The 14,744-nt window shown below is 43.9% G+C and overlaps 1 long non-coding RNA gene across 2 annotated transcripts in view; it reads left to right on the plus strand.

Moving 5' to 3' along the window:
- The window catches only part of LOC133369669 (uncharacterized), a 36,862-nt gene that overhangs the window by 17,119 nt on the left and 4,999 nt on the right, over positions 1 to 14,744 (plus strand). The gene's annotated exons all lie outside the window — the stretch shown is intronic.

Here is a 14,744-nt window from a genome sequence, read left to right on the forward strand (position 1 = left end):
GGATGGGATAGAAATTTTATAAATAAAAAATACATCACAATGGGCAACACTTGTGCTTTTAGGGGAGGCATCCATTTTCAATTGTTGTTTTTGTTTAATTAATTTTTTTTAATTAAATTTATATCCCACCCTTCTTTCCAAAGGAGCCGAGGGTGGCAATCTTGCACAAGACTGTTATTTAGCTATACTGAAATTCTGATAAGGTCTTGCACAAAACCTCTGATTTTTTTTTAAAAGTCTCAGTGTATGTACCATTATTACAGACTCCATGGTAATCCCCTGCATTTGTTGACCTTAACATAAGAACATAAGAAGAGCCTGTTGGATCAGACCAGTGGTCCATCTAGTCCAGCATCTTGTTCTCCCATTGGCCTACCAGATGCCTGTGGGAAGCCCGCAAGCAGGACCTGAGTGCAAGAGCACTCTCCCCTCCTGGGGTTTCTAGCAACAGGCATTCAGTGGGACACTGCCTCTGACCATGGAGGCAGAGCATAGCCATCACAGCTGGTAGTCCTTGATAGTCTTTTCTTCCATGAATTTGCCTAATCCTTTTTTAAAGCTGTCCAAGTTGGTGGCCACCACTTCCCCTCTGGAAGCGAATTCCATAGCTTAACTATGTGCTGTGTGAAGAAGTACTTTATTTTATCTGTCCTGAATCTTCCGGCATTCAGCTTCATTGGATGTCCATGAGGTCCACTGTTATGCGAGAGGGAGAAAAACTTTCCTCCATCCACGTTCTCCATGTCATGCATAATTTTAGACATTTCTTTCATCACTTCCTACTCCTTTTCTTCAACCTAAAAAGCCTCAAATGCAGCAACCTTTCCTCATAGCGGAGTCACTCCATCCCCTTGATCATCTTGGTTGCCCTTTTTAAAAACCTTTTCCACCTCTACAATATCCTTTTTGAGGTGAGGCGACCAGAACTGTACACAGCATTCCAAATGTGGTCACACCATGGGTTTGTACAGCAGCATTAGGATATTAGCAGTTTTCATTCTAATACTTTTCCTAATGATCCCTATCATGGAATTTGCCTTTTTCACAGCTGCCGCATGCTGGCACACTTGTGAGAATTGCTCCTCTAAATTAGGTTCCTGAAATTCCAACACTCCCTCAGAATGTGGCAAATGGAGGAAATATGTGCACTCATATAATATGGGTGCTGGAAACAAAGTATGGCAGTAAAAGGAATTACCCAACTGTCATATTTTAATGTGTGTACTGCTAACTATTGTAGGTAAATAGTCCTGGGAATATGGATGGCTTCAGGAAGAAGAAATGCTCTCTCATATTACTAGACTCCAGGACCATCCAAGGAAGTTGAATGTGGGATGCTTCAGACCAGACAAAAGGAAGTACTTTCTTCACACAACACAGTTGCTTCCACAAGAGGCCATGATGGCCACCTACTTGGATGGCTTTAAATGAGGATTAAATAAATGTATGAGGAATAAGGCTATCTGCAATTACTCGCCATAATGTCTGTGCTCTGCCTCCACAGCGGGAGGCAGCCTGCTTCTGAATACCAGTTTCTGAGAATCGTAAGTGGGAAGAGCACTGTTGCACTCAGGTCCTGCTTGCAGGGTTTCCATGGGCATCTGGTTGACCCCTGTAAGAACTGGATGCTGGACTAGATAGCCACTGGCCTGATCCAGTAGGGTGTTGTCTTATGTTTTTGAAAGGTTCAACACACACACACACACACTAGCTGGGCACCATCAAAAGAGGACACTTTACCCTCTCAAGTCTGGAGCTGCTATTCCTGACCCACCAGATTTCTTTTAAACAAACTGAAACCCGTTAAGACTCTAATGATTGCGGCCCAAGCAGCAGGGGGGTAGCATAAGAGATCTGTGTGAGATAAAAATCTGTCTCCCACTTCTCACTTTTATTCCAACCACTTTCCTCTTACTTAGAATCTTGCCAGCACAAAAGGACCCATTAACAATATTTCCATCTCTGCCTCTCTCTCTCTCTTTCATTTTTTTTATTACATTTATCGCAAGTAATGAAGGAAGCCAGGCACTCATACAGTACAAAATGTGCTCATTCAACCCAGTTTCCCCCATGCACAATGCATGCAGCCTATTGCTTCGACGGTCGCCTTATTTTTGTCTGCCAGGTGTTGAGAGCCACCCGCCTCCCTGACAATTGCCTTGGCACAATTGCTGTATTGATTTGATGCAGTATTAGCCCCGCGCTTAAGATGGTTTATGTTTTTTAATCTGCAATTAAATTTTTAAAAAGATGTTTCTTCCTTAAAAGACAGCTGATAGTTGTTTGGACTCCGGCGGCAGCTTTGATGGAAAGAACTTTTTATTTGACTTCATAAAAGCCATTTTCTTCACTAACTCTGAAGTATGTCACTGCTTCCATTTCTCCAAGAGGTTTCTTAACCTCCCAGAAAGATAAAGTCTCAGCCCCACTCGATTCAAAAATGGTTCAGGTATAAAGTGCAAGACAGCAAAGGGACCGTAAGGAAACAAGTGGAGAGACCGATTTTGAGCTATTGATAAGAGTGATGGTGATAATATCTTACATTTCTATAGCCCTGCTCATTCTGAAGGTTTCAAAAGTGCTCTGCTGACTTGAGGAATCTGCGCATCTGCTCCATTCCACTTACATCCAGACACCTCTGGGATGGGAAAATGGAAGAGGCTTAATAGAGCACACTGCTAAGCTTTCTTGGGTACATCTCAAAGCCCTGGTAGTGAATTCAGTCAAATAACTGTTTTCATTATATTGTATTGTTGAGAGAGACTGAGAGAGAGGTCAGTGGAAGTTAGGCACAAAGGAACCACTTGTATAATTTAAGTGTGCATGGAGAGGAAGGATGGAAAAAAATAACTCTTTTGTCCTCTGAGATGTGCATTGTATTCCTTTCATATTCTTAAGTGAGTTGGTACTCATTGATTTATAGGGCTGCACCAGATACTATTCCATTTTTATTTTCAGGCCAAATTCAGTGGGGGAAGAGAGTTTTCCCAGGAAATATTTGGTACATATATTCACTGTTTTCAGAAGTGTTCCATACCACTGCTGCTGATTCAGCATCATCCCCTTATGCTGTTTCAGACCATTGGACCATTTAGCTCAGAATTGCCTGTGCTAGGAGTGGGGAAATTGGCCATGGCCTCCCCATCTTGCTCCGCCCCTCATCAATGAGTCTGTTAAAAATCTTCCATTGGGACAGCAATGGAGAGGGTGGTTTTTGTTGTTGTTAACTCTTCCCTCCTGTATACTGGCCTTCCACACAGTGATAAGTTTCCAGTGTTGCAAATGGGAGCTTTTTAAAAAGCGTAATTCCTGCATGGGGGGGGGAGATAATCTGGGGAGGAGGAGAGAGGGGGGGGCACACAGAGGGACAGGAGAGAGGAGGGGGAGGGAAAGAAAAAGAATAGAATTGATGCTGAATTTATCAAATTTGCACTTTCCAAAACAACATGAGAACTGAAACACAGCCAGCCTTCGAAATGCTCACTCCAGTACTGAGCTAGATGGCTCAGTAGTCTGACTCAATACAAGACAGCTTCCTGTGTTCCTATGTCTGAAACAGCTGTGAGCAAGTTTGCCCAAATTTTGCGATGCAGTATTTTGCGATGCAATGTTTACAACAATGCCTGTATTGAGGGAAAGAGTGCACAAAAATGTATATATTAAGGAACATACGAAAATGCATTATATTAAGACACGGCTTGCTAAAATGTATACATTAGCCAAAAGTGCTTATAAAAAGTTGCACGAAAATGCTGGTGAAGTTTCATGAGGATTTAAACATGAATAAAAAGTTGCTGAAATGTAGAGAACTGAATTTAAAATTGGAAAAATGAAGAACTGAGAGAACCTGAATAGGCAGATCCTTCCATTCTTAATTGTCACTTTGCCCGGTCCACTTACCATCCCAGTATATGGGAGTGACACCGCTGCCAGGAGGCCAGCTTTGCAGCAGTGCCCCTCCCCACCAGCTGCTCCTGATACCTCCTTTAAGAGAATGTTTCACTCTCCAGAACCCCCCCCCTCTGCTATATACCTATAAAATGCTCTAGCACACTAGGCAAAGGCCTCGTGGGTCTCTGTGTGAAAAAGGCTCGTTTTTTCCCTTTAGGAACGTGGAAAGCTGCCTTATACCACGTTGGACCATTATTCCATTTAGCTCAGTATTGTCTGCACTGATTGGCAGTGACTGATGCTCCAGGGTTTCAGGCAGAAATGTCTCCAAGCCCTCCCTGGGGATTGAACCTGGGACCTTCTGCCTAGATGCTCTGCCACTGAGCTATGGCCCCTTTTCTGAAACATCTCCTTCCCCACTGCCAGGCTTGAACAGAACTGCAAGGCTCTTTTTCCAGGCTTGCTAGAGCCCTGAAAAAGAAAGCAGAGGGGTAGTCAACCTTTTTCTGTTGGGGGCCACAGTTCCTCAAGGGTAATCTCTCAGGGGCTGCATGCTGATGTTGGGAGGGGGCAGGGCTAAGAGAGGGAAGGTCCTAGGGTTTTACAAATCTGTCCATTTCTCTCTGTTTCTCATTTTTCCAGTCTTAGTTAAGCTCTCCATATTTCCACTTCAGTTTGCAATATATTATTTTTTTTTAAATCCTAACGAAAATTCATTTTACTGCAAATTTCTCCTACTATACCCATTACTGTATACACTTTTTGCCTAATATACGCATTTTTGCAAATCAGTTTTCACTACTGTATTTTTGTATGTTACTTTCACTAATATATGTATTTCTATATACATTTTACCCAAATATATGAATTTTTGGTGCACATTACTTGGCTGGAGAGCTGCATTACAAAATTCAGAAAAGTGCAGCTTTTGAAGTAAGGCTGTGTTTCGGTTCATGTATTTTCTTTTTCAGAAAGTGAGCATTAGGTCAGTTCATTTTTAAATATGAACTGAATTAAATTTCTCCCCCATCCCTAGCAGGGCCACTCCCCCTCCCCCTCTCTCTCTACCTCACCTTCTTCCTGTCTAGCAAGTTTCTGAAATTAGCTTGAGGGCTGCAGGTTGCCCACTACTGTCTTGGGGGTGGAGGGAACATACTGCAAAAAAAACTGGAAGTCCCATTTCTACCATCTCATTCCAGCTTCAGCCTAAGGTTGCTTCACACATGTTGCTTCATGCATCCGTGTGTGTGTTATCTCCACCACTCATGGTATCCGCATGCAGCCATTCTCCACTATTATTTATTTATTATTTATTGAAGGCGTTTATATACCACTTTTCAGGCAGATCTCACAAATTGGTTTATTTGTATTTATTTATAAAAATATTTATATACTGCTATGTGGGGAGGAGAGCCTAGCTGGGAGCCCAGAGTCTGTGAGTTCAAATTTCCACTCATGTCTCTTGGGTGTAAAGGGCCAGCTAAAGATCACCCCCACAGTTAGTGGCTCAGGGGTTACATGCCCTGCCACCTGTGCAGCCGTGGGCAAGCTGCAGAGTCCCAATGAGCCCAGTTGCCCCCCAGCTGGCATTTGCTGACAAGGGAGGGGCTGGCTTGTGCAGCTGTGGCAAGCTGAGCAGGCCCTAGCCAGCTGGGGAGGACTAGCCTCAGAGGGAGGCAATGGTAAACCCCCTCTGAATACTGCTTACCATGAAAACTCTATTCATAGGGTAGCCATACATCGGGATTGACTTGAAGGCAGTCCATTTCATTTTCATTCCATTTTCTAAAAAAACCAAAGTGGTTTACAACTAGGGTTGCCAGGTAGGAACCATCCAAAAACCTGAGAAAATGGGGGTGGGCCCTAGTGACGTCACAGGGCGGGCCCTAGTGATGTCACGGGGCGGCCCTAGTGATGTCATGGGGCGGCCCTAGTGACATCATGGGGCGGGCCCTAGTGACATCATTAAACATGATACATTGTATCAACCAAAGTTGCTTGGAGCATACCATTCAAAAAAAATTCTCTGGAGATTAAAATAGAAATCTTACCTAAAATAGGGTGTTCCTAGGTCCATCTGAAGTGACAAGGTCATTCTTTCTCACAAGCTTAGGGTGATGCAAAATGGAAATGGACTGCCTTCAAGTTGATCACAGATAGGGTCTTCATGGTAAGCAGTATTTAGACAGAGGTGGTTTACTATTGCCTTCCTCTGAGTCTGAGAGGCAGTGACTGGCCCAAGGTCACCAGTGAGCTTCGTGGCTGTGTGGGGATTCAAACCCTGGTCTGCCAGGTCACAGTTCAATGCCTTTAGGGAACATTTAATCTAGCTTACTTGCTTCTGGCAAGAAGGGTTTACGTGCCCTCAGGCCAGGCCATTATTGGAAGAAAGGAGCTTAGTGTTGCAGAGATGTTAGATGGGAGCACAGATGGATGCCCCTGAAGGCAGCAACTGTAAAGATGCTTATTAAGGAACTAAGCCCCATAGAACTCAACAGGACTTACTTCTGAGTAGATATAGTTTGGATTGTGCTGTTAGTAAAGCTTGACTAGGGATCCTCTGCAAAGACATCCATATCCATGCAGGGTTGGCAACCCCCTGCATGGAATGCCCTGCCCTTATCTTTTAACGTGGCTGCTCCAAACTTCTTTACAGATTTGACCCTTCACTTCAGAAAGTGGTCTGAGAAATGAGTAAGAGAAAGAAGATTCTCTACCCTTTCTGTCTACCCTGTGGGGTGCTATAAACTCACTTTGACAGCCAATCCAATTCCAGTGAGTAATAATTGACAGAGAGAAAACACACATAGTTTGGTCTACCTTCACAGGCAGCAGCTTGGGAACAACAGTTGCAGCCACACTTCCCAGTATGTGAATTCTCTTTTGCCACTATTGGGCAAGAAACAAACCATCATCCAACCAACAAGGCACATCATCAATGGGTTTTAGGGGGCTGAGCTGACCACATGGAACCACTGTTGTTGCTTCTATGGATGTAAGGGAGGAGGGTCAAAGGTACATGAAATGCAAACAGAAAATGAAAAAACAAGACAGTGATGCTTTCCTATGGCCCTGCAATTAATAAACTATTAATAGACTATGCTATGCTATGCTTTCCTAAATGCAATACCATACCAACCACAACAAGATTTCAGAGCAGAGGTATCATGTGCTGATAGGATCTCACTCATGTCAGAAATCGTGCTGCAGCATTCTACATTAACTGTCAGGTTGCCAGGATTTTTTTAGTTTTGGTTTTTGGTTATGAATCCTGACTAGTTGTGGGATGCTGAGTTGTCTGCCTTACTCATAGGAATCTTGTTGTGGTTGGTATGGTATTGCGTTGACATCTGCATTGGTTGCTGATTTGCTAACAGGCCAAGTTCAAAGTGTGCTTTCCATGTTATGGGTGCCATAGCAGTACTACAGTGTAACATTTATTACCCGAATTCAACCACAGCAACACAGACCAAAGGGCCAGCGTAACCCTTCAACTTGTGGGTAGAACTCTTACTAGGACATTAGGGACATTTCTTGGGAGGTGCAGTTCTGATGCCTTCAGAAAAGAAGTGTCTCAGTCTTTCCTGGCCCATGGAGGGTTCTTGCCGTCTTGGGCACTGCAGAGGTGCCCAAGAGGAAATTTTAAGAGAACGGTGAAAGATGTTATCTGGAAGTAGGGACTGAATCAACCAACCTTGGCTTCCTCTGCATCATTCAGCTTTCCTCCACTTGCTAAGACTCAGGCCACATTCACACCAGACATTTAATCCACTATTATTCCACTTTAAACAGCCATGGCTTCCCTCAACAAATCCTGGAAAGTGTAGTTTGCAAAGGGCGCTGAAAGCTGTTAGAGGACTCCTGTTGCCCTAACAGAGCTACAATCACAGAAATCTCTGGGAAGAGAGGCTGTCTGTTGAATCACTATGGCAAACTGTAGCTCTGTGAGAACAGGGGTCTCCTACGTTGCTGTAACTTGAGCCCATTATTTTGTGTCCTGCACTCTGGGATAACCGAGAAGAGATCATGTACTGAGAATGCTTCATGGCTATCTTGGCTTGTGCTCCTCTATTGTGATCTTTGATTTTGCTAACAACAACAGCTGCAAAGTGAGTTTTTAATCTACATTTACTTAAGACATATGTTTGTTGTTCATTGGGTCAAGGCTGAGTAAACTGCTACATCAGACAATAATTTGCATTAATTAACTTATTTTGTAGAAACCAAACTTTCTTGTAGGCCTGTAGGAGTTTCATAGGCACTAATGCAGGGGCCTAGTGGGTAATCCAGCCCTGCACACAAGTATGCCACAATGCTGCTGGAGGAGCCCTGTTGGATCAGAGTAAAGGCCCTTCATATCATAAGCTATATGGCTCTGTGTAACATTTGCTGGGAATCACAAGTGGGGACAGCGCTGCTGCACTGGGTTCCTGCTTGTGGGCTTCCCACAGGCATCTAGGTGGTCACTGTGCAAACAAGACGCTGGACTAAATGGGCCTTTGGCTGATCCAGCAGGGCTGTCCTTATGTTCTTCAAACCTAGCATCCAAACCTGGCCAGTCAAATGCATCCTGTAAGCTCACAACCAGACAGCAAGGTGATAGACCAGGGATTTGCAAACTCATCACCACCACTACTTGAACATTACTGAGAGTCTTGGCAGACCACTTAATGACTTTTTTGCCTGCTGAAGCAATTGAATGGTTTTTAATTGCATCAAGATGAAACGTCTTATAAAAGATTATACAAAATAAAAATAATATTTTATAATGCTTGGGAAAATAGCAGGGAGTAGAAAATAGGAAGGCCAAACAAGACATGGATTGATTCCATAAAGGAAGCCATATGATTCCATAAAGTCATGCCTACCAAGATCCTGCTGTGCGTGCTTCTTGGATGTTCTGGACCTCTTCCCGGCTATCTACAGCAAGATAAAGGTGGAGTGACAGGCACATCAGTGCTGAGAATTGTTCAGCCCACAGCAACCCCCCCTCTCTCTGAGGTTATGCAGCCCATTGCTCTCTCTGCCCCCCCCTCTGAGGTTCTTCAGCCCTCTCCCTGAGGTTCTTCAGCCCCTCTCTGAGGTTATGCAGCCCTCTCCCTGAGGTTCTTCAGCCCCTCTCTGAGGTTATGCAGCCCTCTCCCTGAGGTTGCAGCCATGTTAAGGACAAGGGAGGGCCTTCTAGGCAAAACAGACAAATAATTGGGTGTCAGAACAAATTAAACCAGAACTAACACTAGAAGCTAAAATGATGAAACTGAGGTTATCATACTTCGGACACATCATGAGAAGACATGATTCACTAGAAAAGACAATAATGTTGCGAAAAACAGAAGGGAATAGAAAAAGAGGAAGGCCAAACAAGAGATGGATTGATTCCATAAAGGAAGCCACAGACTGACCTTACAAGATCTGAACAGGGTGGTTCATGACAGATGCTCTTGGAAGTCACTGATTCATAGGGTCGCCATAAGTTATAATCGACCTGAAGGCACATAACAACAACATTTCAATTAAGGAAACTCCTGTTGAGATTATGATGGTGATGATGATCTAACATTTTAACAGTGAAATCCTGTATATGTCTACTTTTCTGGTGCCAGGATTGTTCTTGGTCATTTTTTGTCAGGACAATTGCATTATTTTCTGTTTAAACACACCCCTTGGTATTTGACAACCACAGTTTTGAGATAGGGTCAGCTTCCTACTGCAGTGCAGCTACCGCATGCTGAGACTGTTCTATGAATGCCAGCACTGTGCATATTCCCAGGTTGAATTAGCTTTTTGCATGCTACTCATGCAGGGTTAAAAAAAATCATTGCACAAAAAGCGGTATGCAATACTGGAATTTAGACAACTGCCTTAGCAGACAGATGTGCAGCTTAACATGTGGAAGTCAACACTCATATCAAAAGTTAAAGGCTGCAGGCTTTGGACCAGGGGATGGGGAACCTGCGGCCCTCCAGGAGTTGGCTATACGGGCTGGAACTGATGGGAATTAGAGTCCAGCACTATCTGGAGGGCTACAGGTTCTCCACCCTTGCTTTGGGCCACTGAGCCTACATCCAGCAGTAGTGTGGGTGACACCCTCCTGTATAATCTGGGTAGAATAGATCCACGTTCATTCAAAAGGTCTGTGGCTTCTTTCATATGTACCAATCTACAATCTATGAACCCATCCTATCTTTTTCTTCTTCTAGTCATGTTTTAATTAATAAAGAACCTGGATCACAGAAGGAGAATTATGTATGCAGAATTATGTATGCTAAATAACCAAACATATGTCGTTTTATTTAATTTGCAACATTTATATTGCACCACAGAATTTGTATTTCTTTGGCACAGACATTGAGTTCACGTAGAGACAAATCTTGACATTTTGAGTGCAGAGGATACGCAAAGTGCCTTTTCTGTTCTGTGTCAGCTGCCTACAGTTGCGGTTACTAGGAGACGGTGTCCAAGCGGCCTGCCAGCCTCAGCAGGTGTGGAGGCTGGCTAGGGCCGGCTCCTTCTTAGCCCCGGAGCCGGTTCCCCTGCTCCAGAAAGGATGGCCGGCTGCTTCACCCGTCATGCTATGGGTGCCGCTGGGCAGCAGCGGCCGTGATGGGCCCCCCCAGCCAGAGACTGGTGAGCCCCATCACGGCTGCCGCCGCCCAGTGGCACCCATGGCAGGAGGGGTGAAGTGGTTGGGCCGGAGCTATGAAGGGCTGTGCAAGGCCTCTCTGGGCTACCAAGGGCTGTGCAAGGCCTCTCTGGCTACAAAGGGCTGTGCATGGCCTCTCTGGGCTACCAAGGGCTGTGCAAGGCCTCTCTGGGCTACCAAGGGCTGTGCAAGGCCTCTCTGGGCTACCAAGGGCTGTGCAAGGCCTCTCTGGGCTACCAAGGGCTGTGCAAGGCCCCTCTGGGCTACCAAGGGCTGTGCAAGGCCTCTCTGGCCTACCAAGGGCTGTGCAAGGCTCCTGCGACCGAGAGGCCTTCTTACCCCACACCAGATTCGACGAGATGCTCTACTCGCTGCTGCCTGGCAACGCCTCAAGTTCCCCTCCTCTCTCTCCAGCCACAGTCCCCGCCTCAATGAGAAAGGGTGGGAAGGCAGCCAGCCACATACGTCAATCATGCATGCGTGGCTGGGGGGAATGCTCAAAAGCCGGAGATTGACGTCTTAAAAGAACCTATGGCCGGAGGCCGGAGTCGGCCCCCTTTTGCCGGAGACTCCAGCAGAAAACCGGAGATCTGGCAACCCTATTTACAACACATGCAAACACAGAACAAAGCCATATAAAATTTTAAAATCAGAAATCAATCAACTAAAATCCAAGAAATCTTTATGATGTTTGGTATCCCTTTATTGTGTGTACCACAAGTCCCATCATATTATCCTCCATCATATTATGAAACCATCAGAATAGCTTGATCTTTCTATTGGTTTTCTTCGGTGGGAAGATGGACTATAGTTCTCCTTCAAGTGGGCAGGCTCACTGTGTTCTCCTTAGACATACCTTCAAGGTCTATTGACAGATTTTAAGTTATCACAAGCTGTAAACCCGCCTGAGCTACGTATCTGTATTTTTACAAGTTTTGTTCTTATTTTGTTAACTATTTGGGTTTTCTTTGGTATTTAGGAAAAGTTGTAATGTTTTGTTGTTGTTTTAAAAATAAAAATTTAGAGAAGAAAAAAAAAAGAAATCAATCAACTGACTACTGGAGAAAGACACTGTCTTGGTTGCCTGCATAAGCCTGGTAACATTAGAAAGTTTTCAGCAGGCTTTTAAAAATCAGAATAGAAGGTGTCTGCTGAATCTTTATTGGCAGAGCATTCCACAGGACTGGGCCAATGACATCAAAGATTTGATTTCTTGTTGTTATTATTATTATTATTATTATCTTTATTTATACCCCGCCATTTTTCCAAAGCTGGAACTTGTTGTCAGATAAGCCTCACTAATTCGGGGAATGACCAATGATATCCCAGCAGACGATCTCAGTGATCGAGCTGCGATATAAGGGTTCATATTAGGGTTGCCAGGTTCAGGGCCTGAGACTGATCCTGTACCTTAAGGAGAAGAGAAAGTCAGCCAAGTGCAGGTGTTCTTGCAACACTGTAATGGGAAAAACCACAAGGTGGAATTCTCCCTCCCCCCTGCACAACTTTTAAAGATACAGAAGACCTCTTGGAGGCCAGGCCTGGCAACCCTAGTTCAGATGGTCCCTAAGGTACCCTGGCCTTAAGTTGTTCAGGGCTTTGTAAATTAATACAAAGAAGGATGTGGAGTTTGTTTGTGTTTGTGTTTTAAAACAGCCCTGAATTTCAAACCTAACCTCTGCTTTGGACTTTTAATACATTTTGTTGCAAGGCTTGGCCACCCAAATACCTGCTGTATGCTCTGGAGGCAGACTTGCAGCTCAGGCATATCAAAGTGCCTCAAATCCCAGGTGATGCAATTAGTTACCCACTTAAGCTTGTGCTGAAGCCTTCTGGGCTCTGGAGCACAGTATCACTGGCCCTTGATAGTGAGATACCAAAGAGGTCACATCCCTCTTCTCAGCATAAAGTAATAATTACCAGTATCTTACCCACAGCCCAGCAGTCCAGGCTATTTATTCATTCACTATGGCTGTGTTGACTCACTTTTATCAGACTGCCCTGCAACTGTCTTCATATGGAGGAGCCAAACCGAAAAGAAATGGCCACATTTTGTCTTCTAGAGAAACTCAGGTCAATTTGAGGACTCAAGACCTTTGGTCCTGACAGAGTGTCTGGGGGGGAAATAAAGAAAAAACCAAAGGAACTGCATATCTTTGGGGTAGGGAGGATCTTGTTCTATGGAAAATAGCCACTTCTATTGAGACTATCCCTTATATATACAATATAATAAAGATATGCAGTTCCTGTGGCTTTAACTTCATTTTTTTCAGATACTCTGCTAGGACCCAAGGTCTTGAGTCCCCAAATACGTATTGTGATGCTCTGTGGTAGAGCATCTGCTTTGCATGCAGAAGCCCCTAAGTTCAGTCCTTGGCATCCCCAGGTAGGGTTGGGAGTGAACTGTGCCTAAAACCCTGGAGAGCTCCTGTATACAAAAAGGCATATATTGGGGAAAATATGTTGCAAAAATGTGTGTATTAGTTAAAACCGCATACAAAGGTATGTTTCATTAGGAGAAATTTGTACTAAAATGCTAACAATTTTTCATAAGGATTTGTAATAATAATAATAATAAAATTGCTGCAGATTGGAAAATGAGAAATTGAGAGAAACTGACATGGACAGATTCACTCATCTGTCCTTGTATGTCTCACTTGGATTAATAGATTGTAGTTCTGCCCTCCCATTTGAGCCTGCAGGGCTCACACTGCAGAAGCTGATGCTAACTGGTCAGGCCTATAAAGAGTGCCACTTTTGCTTTGCTTTGCTTTCCTGATTTGTACCAAAGGATATTAGAGGATTCAGCTTGTCTGTCGAAGCAAGTACCCACAGCAGACAGGCAGCCGCTGTGAATTGGAGGCCTCCTCCTTCATCTACATGCACCTAATGTTGCGTTTACACCGTCTACCAGGACCTAAATTCGTATCAGGTGCACTTACTGTCACTCTCCACTACTCAAGTTGCCCTAACAAGATCTGAAAGATGTTATTAAGCACATCATTCCAACCTTACCTTGATGCCTGCAACGTTGTTGCTCTTCTTTTTTGTTAATTTAATAAACAGATTCTAGCATAATAGCAGAGGCTGTTCCTGCATTAGGAAAAACAAGGGCATGTCAGGAGCAGCTCTATTCATGTGCTGCCTGTACCTAAATGGGATGGCTGCCACTTTGTTTCTGACTCAGCTGGTGTGCCTTTAATATAGCTTGTCAAAATCTGCCGATGGCTTTTAAAGATCTTTGGTAGAGCCTTTAAGTGTCTGTGACCAGGTTCAGGGAATCTTTCTATAGCTCCTTTTCTGTGGACCTTTCATCAGCACATGAAGAGCTTGTTTAATGGGTCCTTGACCTGTCAAACAACAGCTTTTCTACTGCTGTTTTTTAAATAGGTTTTTACTGTTAGCTCCTTTTAAGTTGCAGATATGGCATGATTAAGAGAGCTACAAAATCAGGAAGTCCTCGCTTCAAATTGTGTCATGAACTCAATAGGTGGCCTTAAGCAACTCACTCCCTCTGAGCTGCAATCCCCCCATCTGCAATATGGTCAGAAATTATGCTGACTTGCCTTAACAGCAGATCTCTTGAAAATTGCTGAGGGTCACCAGGGTGTTCCAAGGAATTTCAGCTGTTGTTCATATCAGAACACCAAACCCAGAACTGGCCCTCCTGTCCATAGTACCAAGAGAAATGCAAGATCTATTTTATAAAGAGCTGATCTTTTTCCTACTGGCAGCAGCTAAACAAGAAATAGCACAGCAATGGTGTTCTAGTTCAACTTTCACACTTGATGGTTTGTGATGAAAGGGGTGTCAGTTTGCTCTTAGGGAGTGGCTGACAAATCATAGTCATCTCAGTAGGGGAACACTGGAGAAAACCACTTTTGTGGGGACTCGGTGGCCACTTCTGACGTTTGCCAACAGTGACCAATGCAGTAGTAAACCCCAAGGACCACAATCTGTCTTTTGGATTGATATGATTCAGAGTGGATAAAAGTTAGGAGTGCTCTACTTTTCTTGCTGTACCAAGTGCCAGGACCGGTTGTGCTGTATCTGGCTTCAGTGATTACATGTACCAGACACTTGTTTATCTTTTGATCAATTATTAATTTTTATTCACATGTGTTTCTATGTATGTAACTTTATTATTATTATATATAACGAAACAAAATTGCTGAGAGTCTTGGTGAACCACTTAATTATTTTTCTGTCT

This window comes from Rhineura floridana, chromosome 14, assembly GCF_030035675.1.
Source record: "Rhineura floridana isolate rRhiFlo1 chromosome 14, rRhiFlo1.hap2, whole genome shotgun sequence".
Lineage (NCBI taxonomy): Eukaryota > Metazoa > Chordata > Lepidosauria > Squamata > Rhineuridae > Rhineura > Rhineura floridana.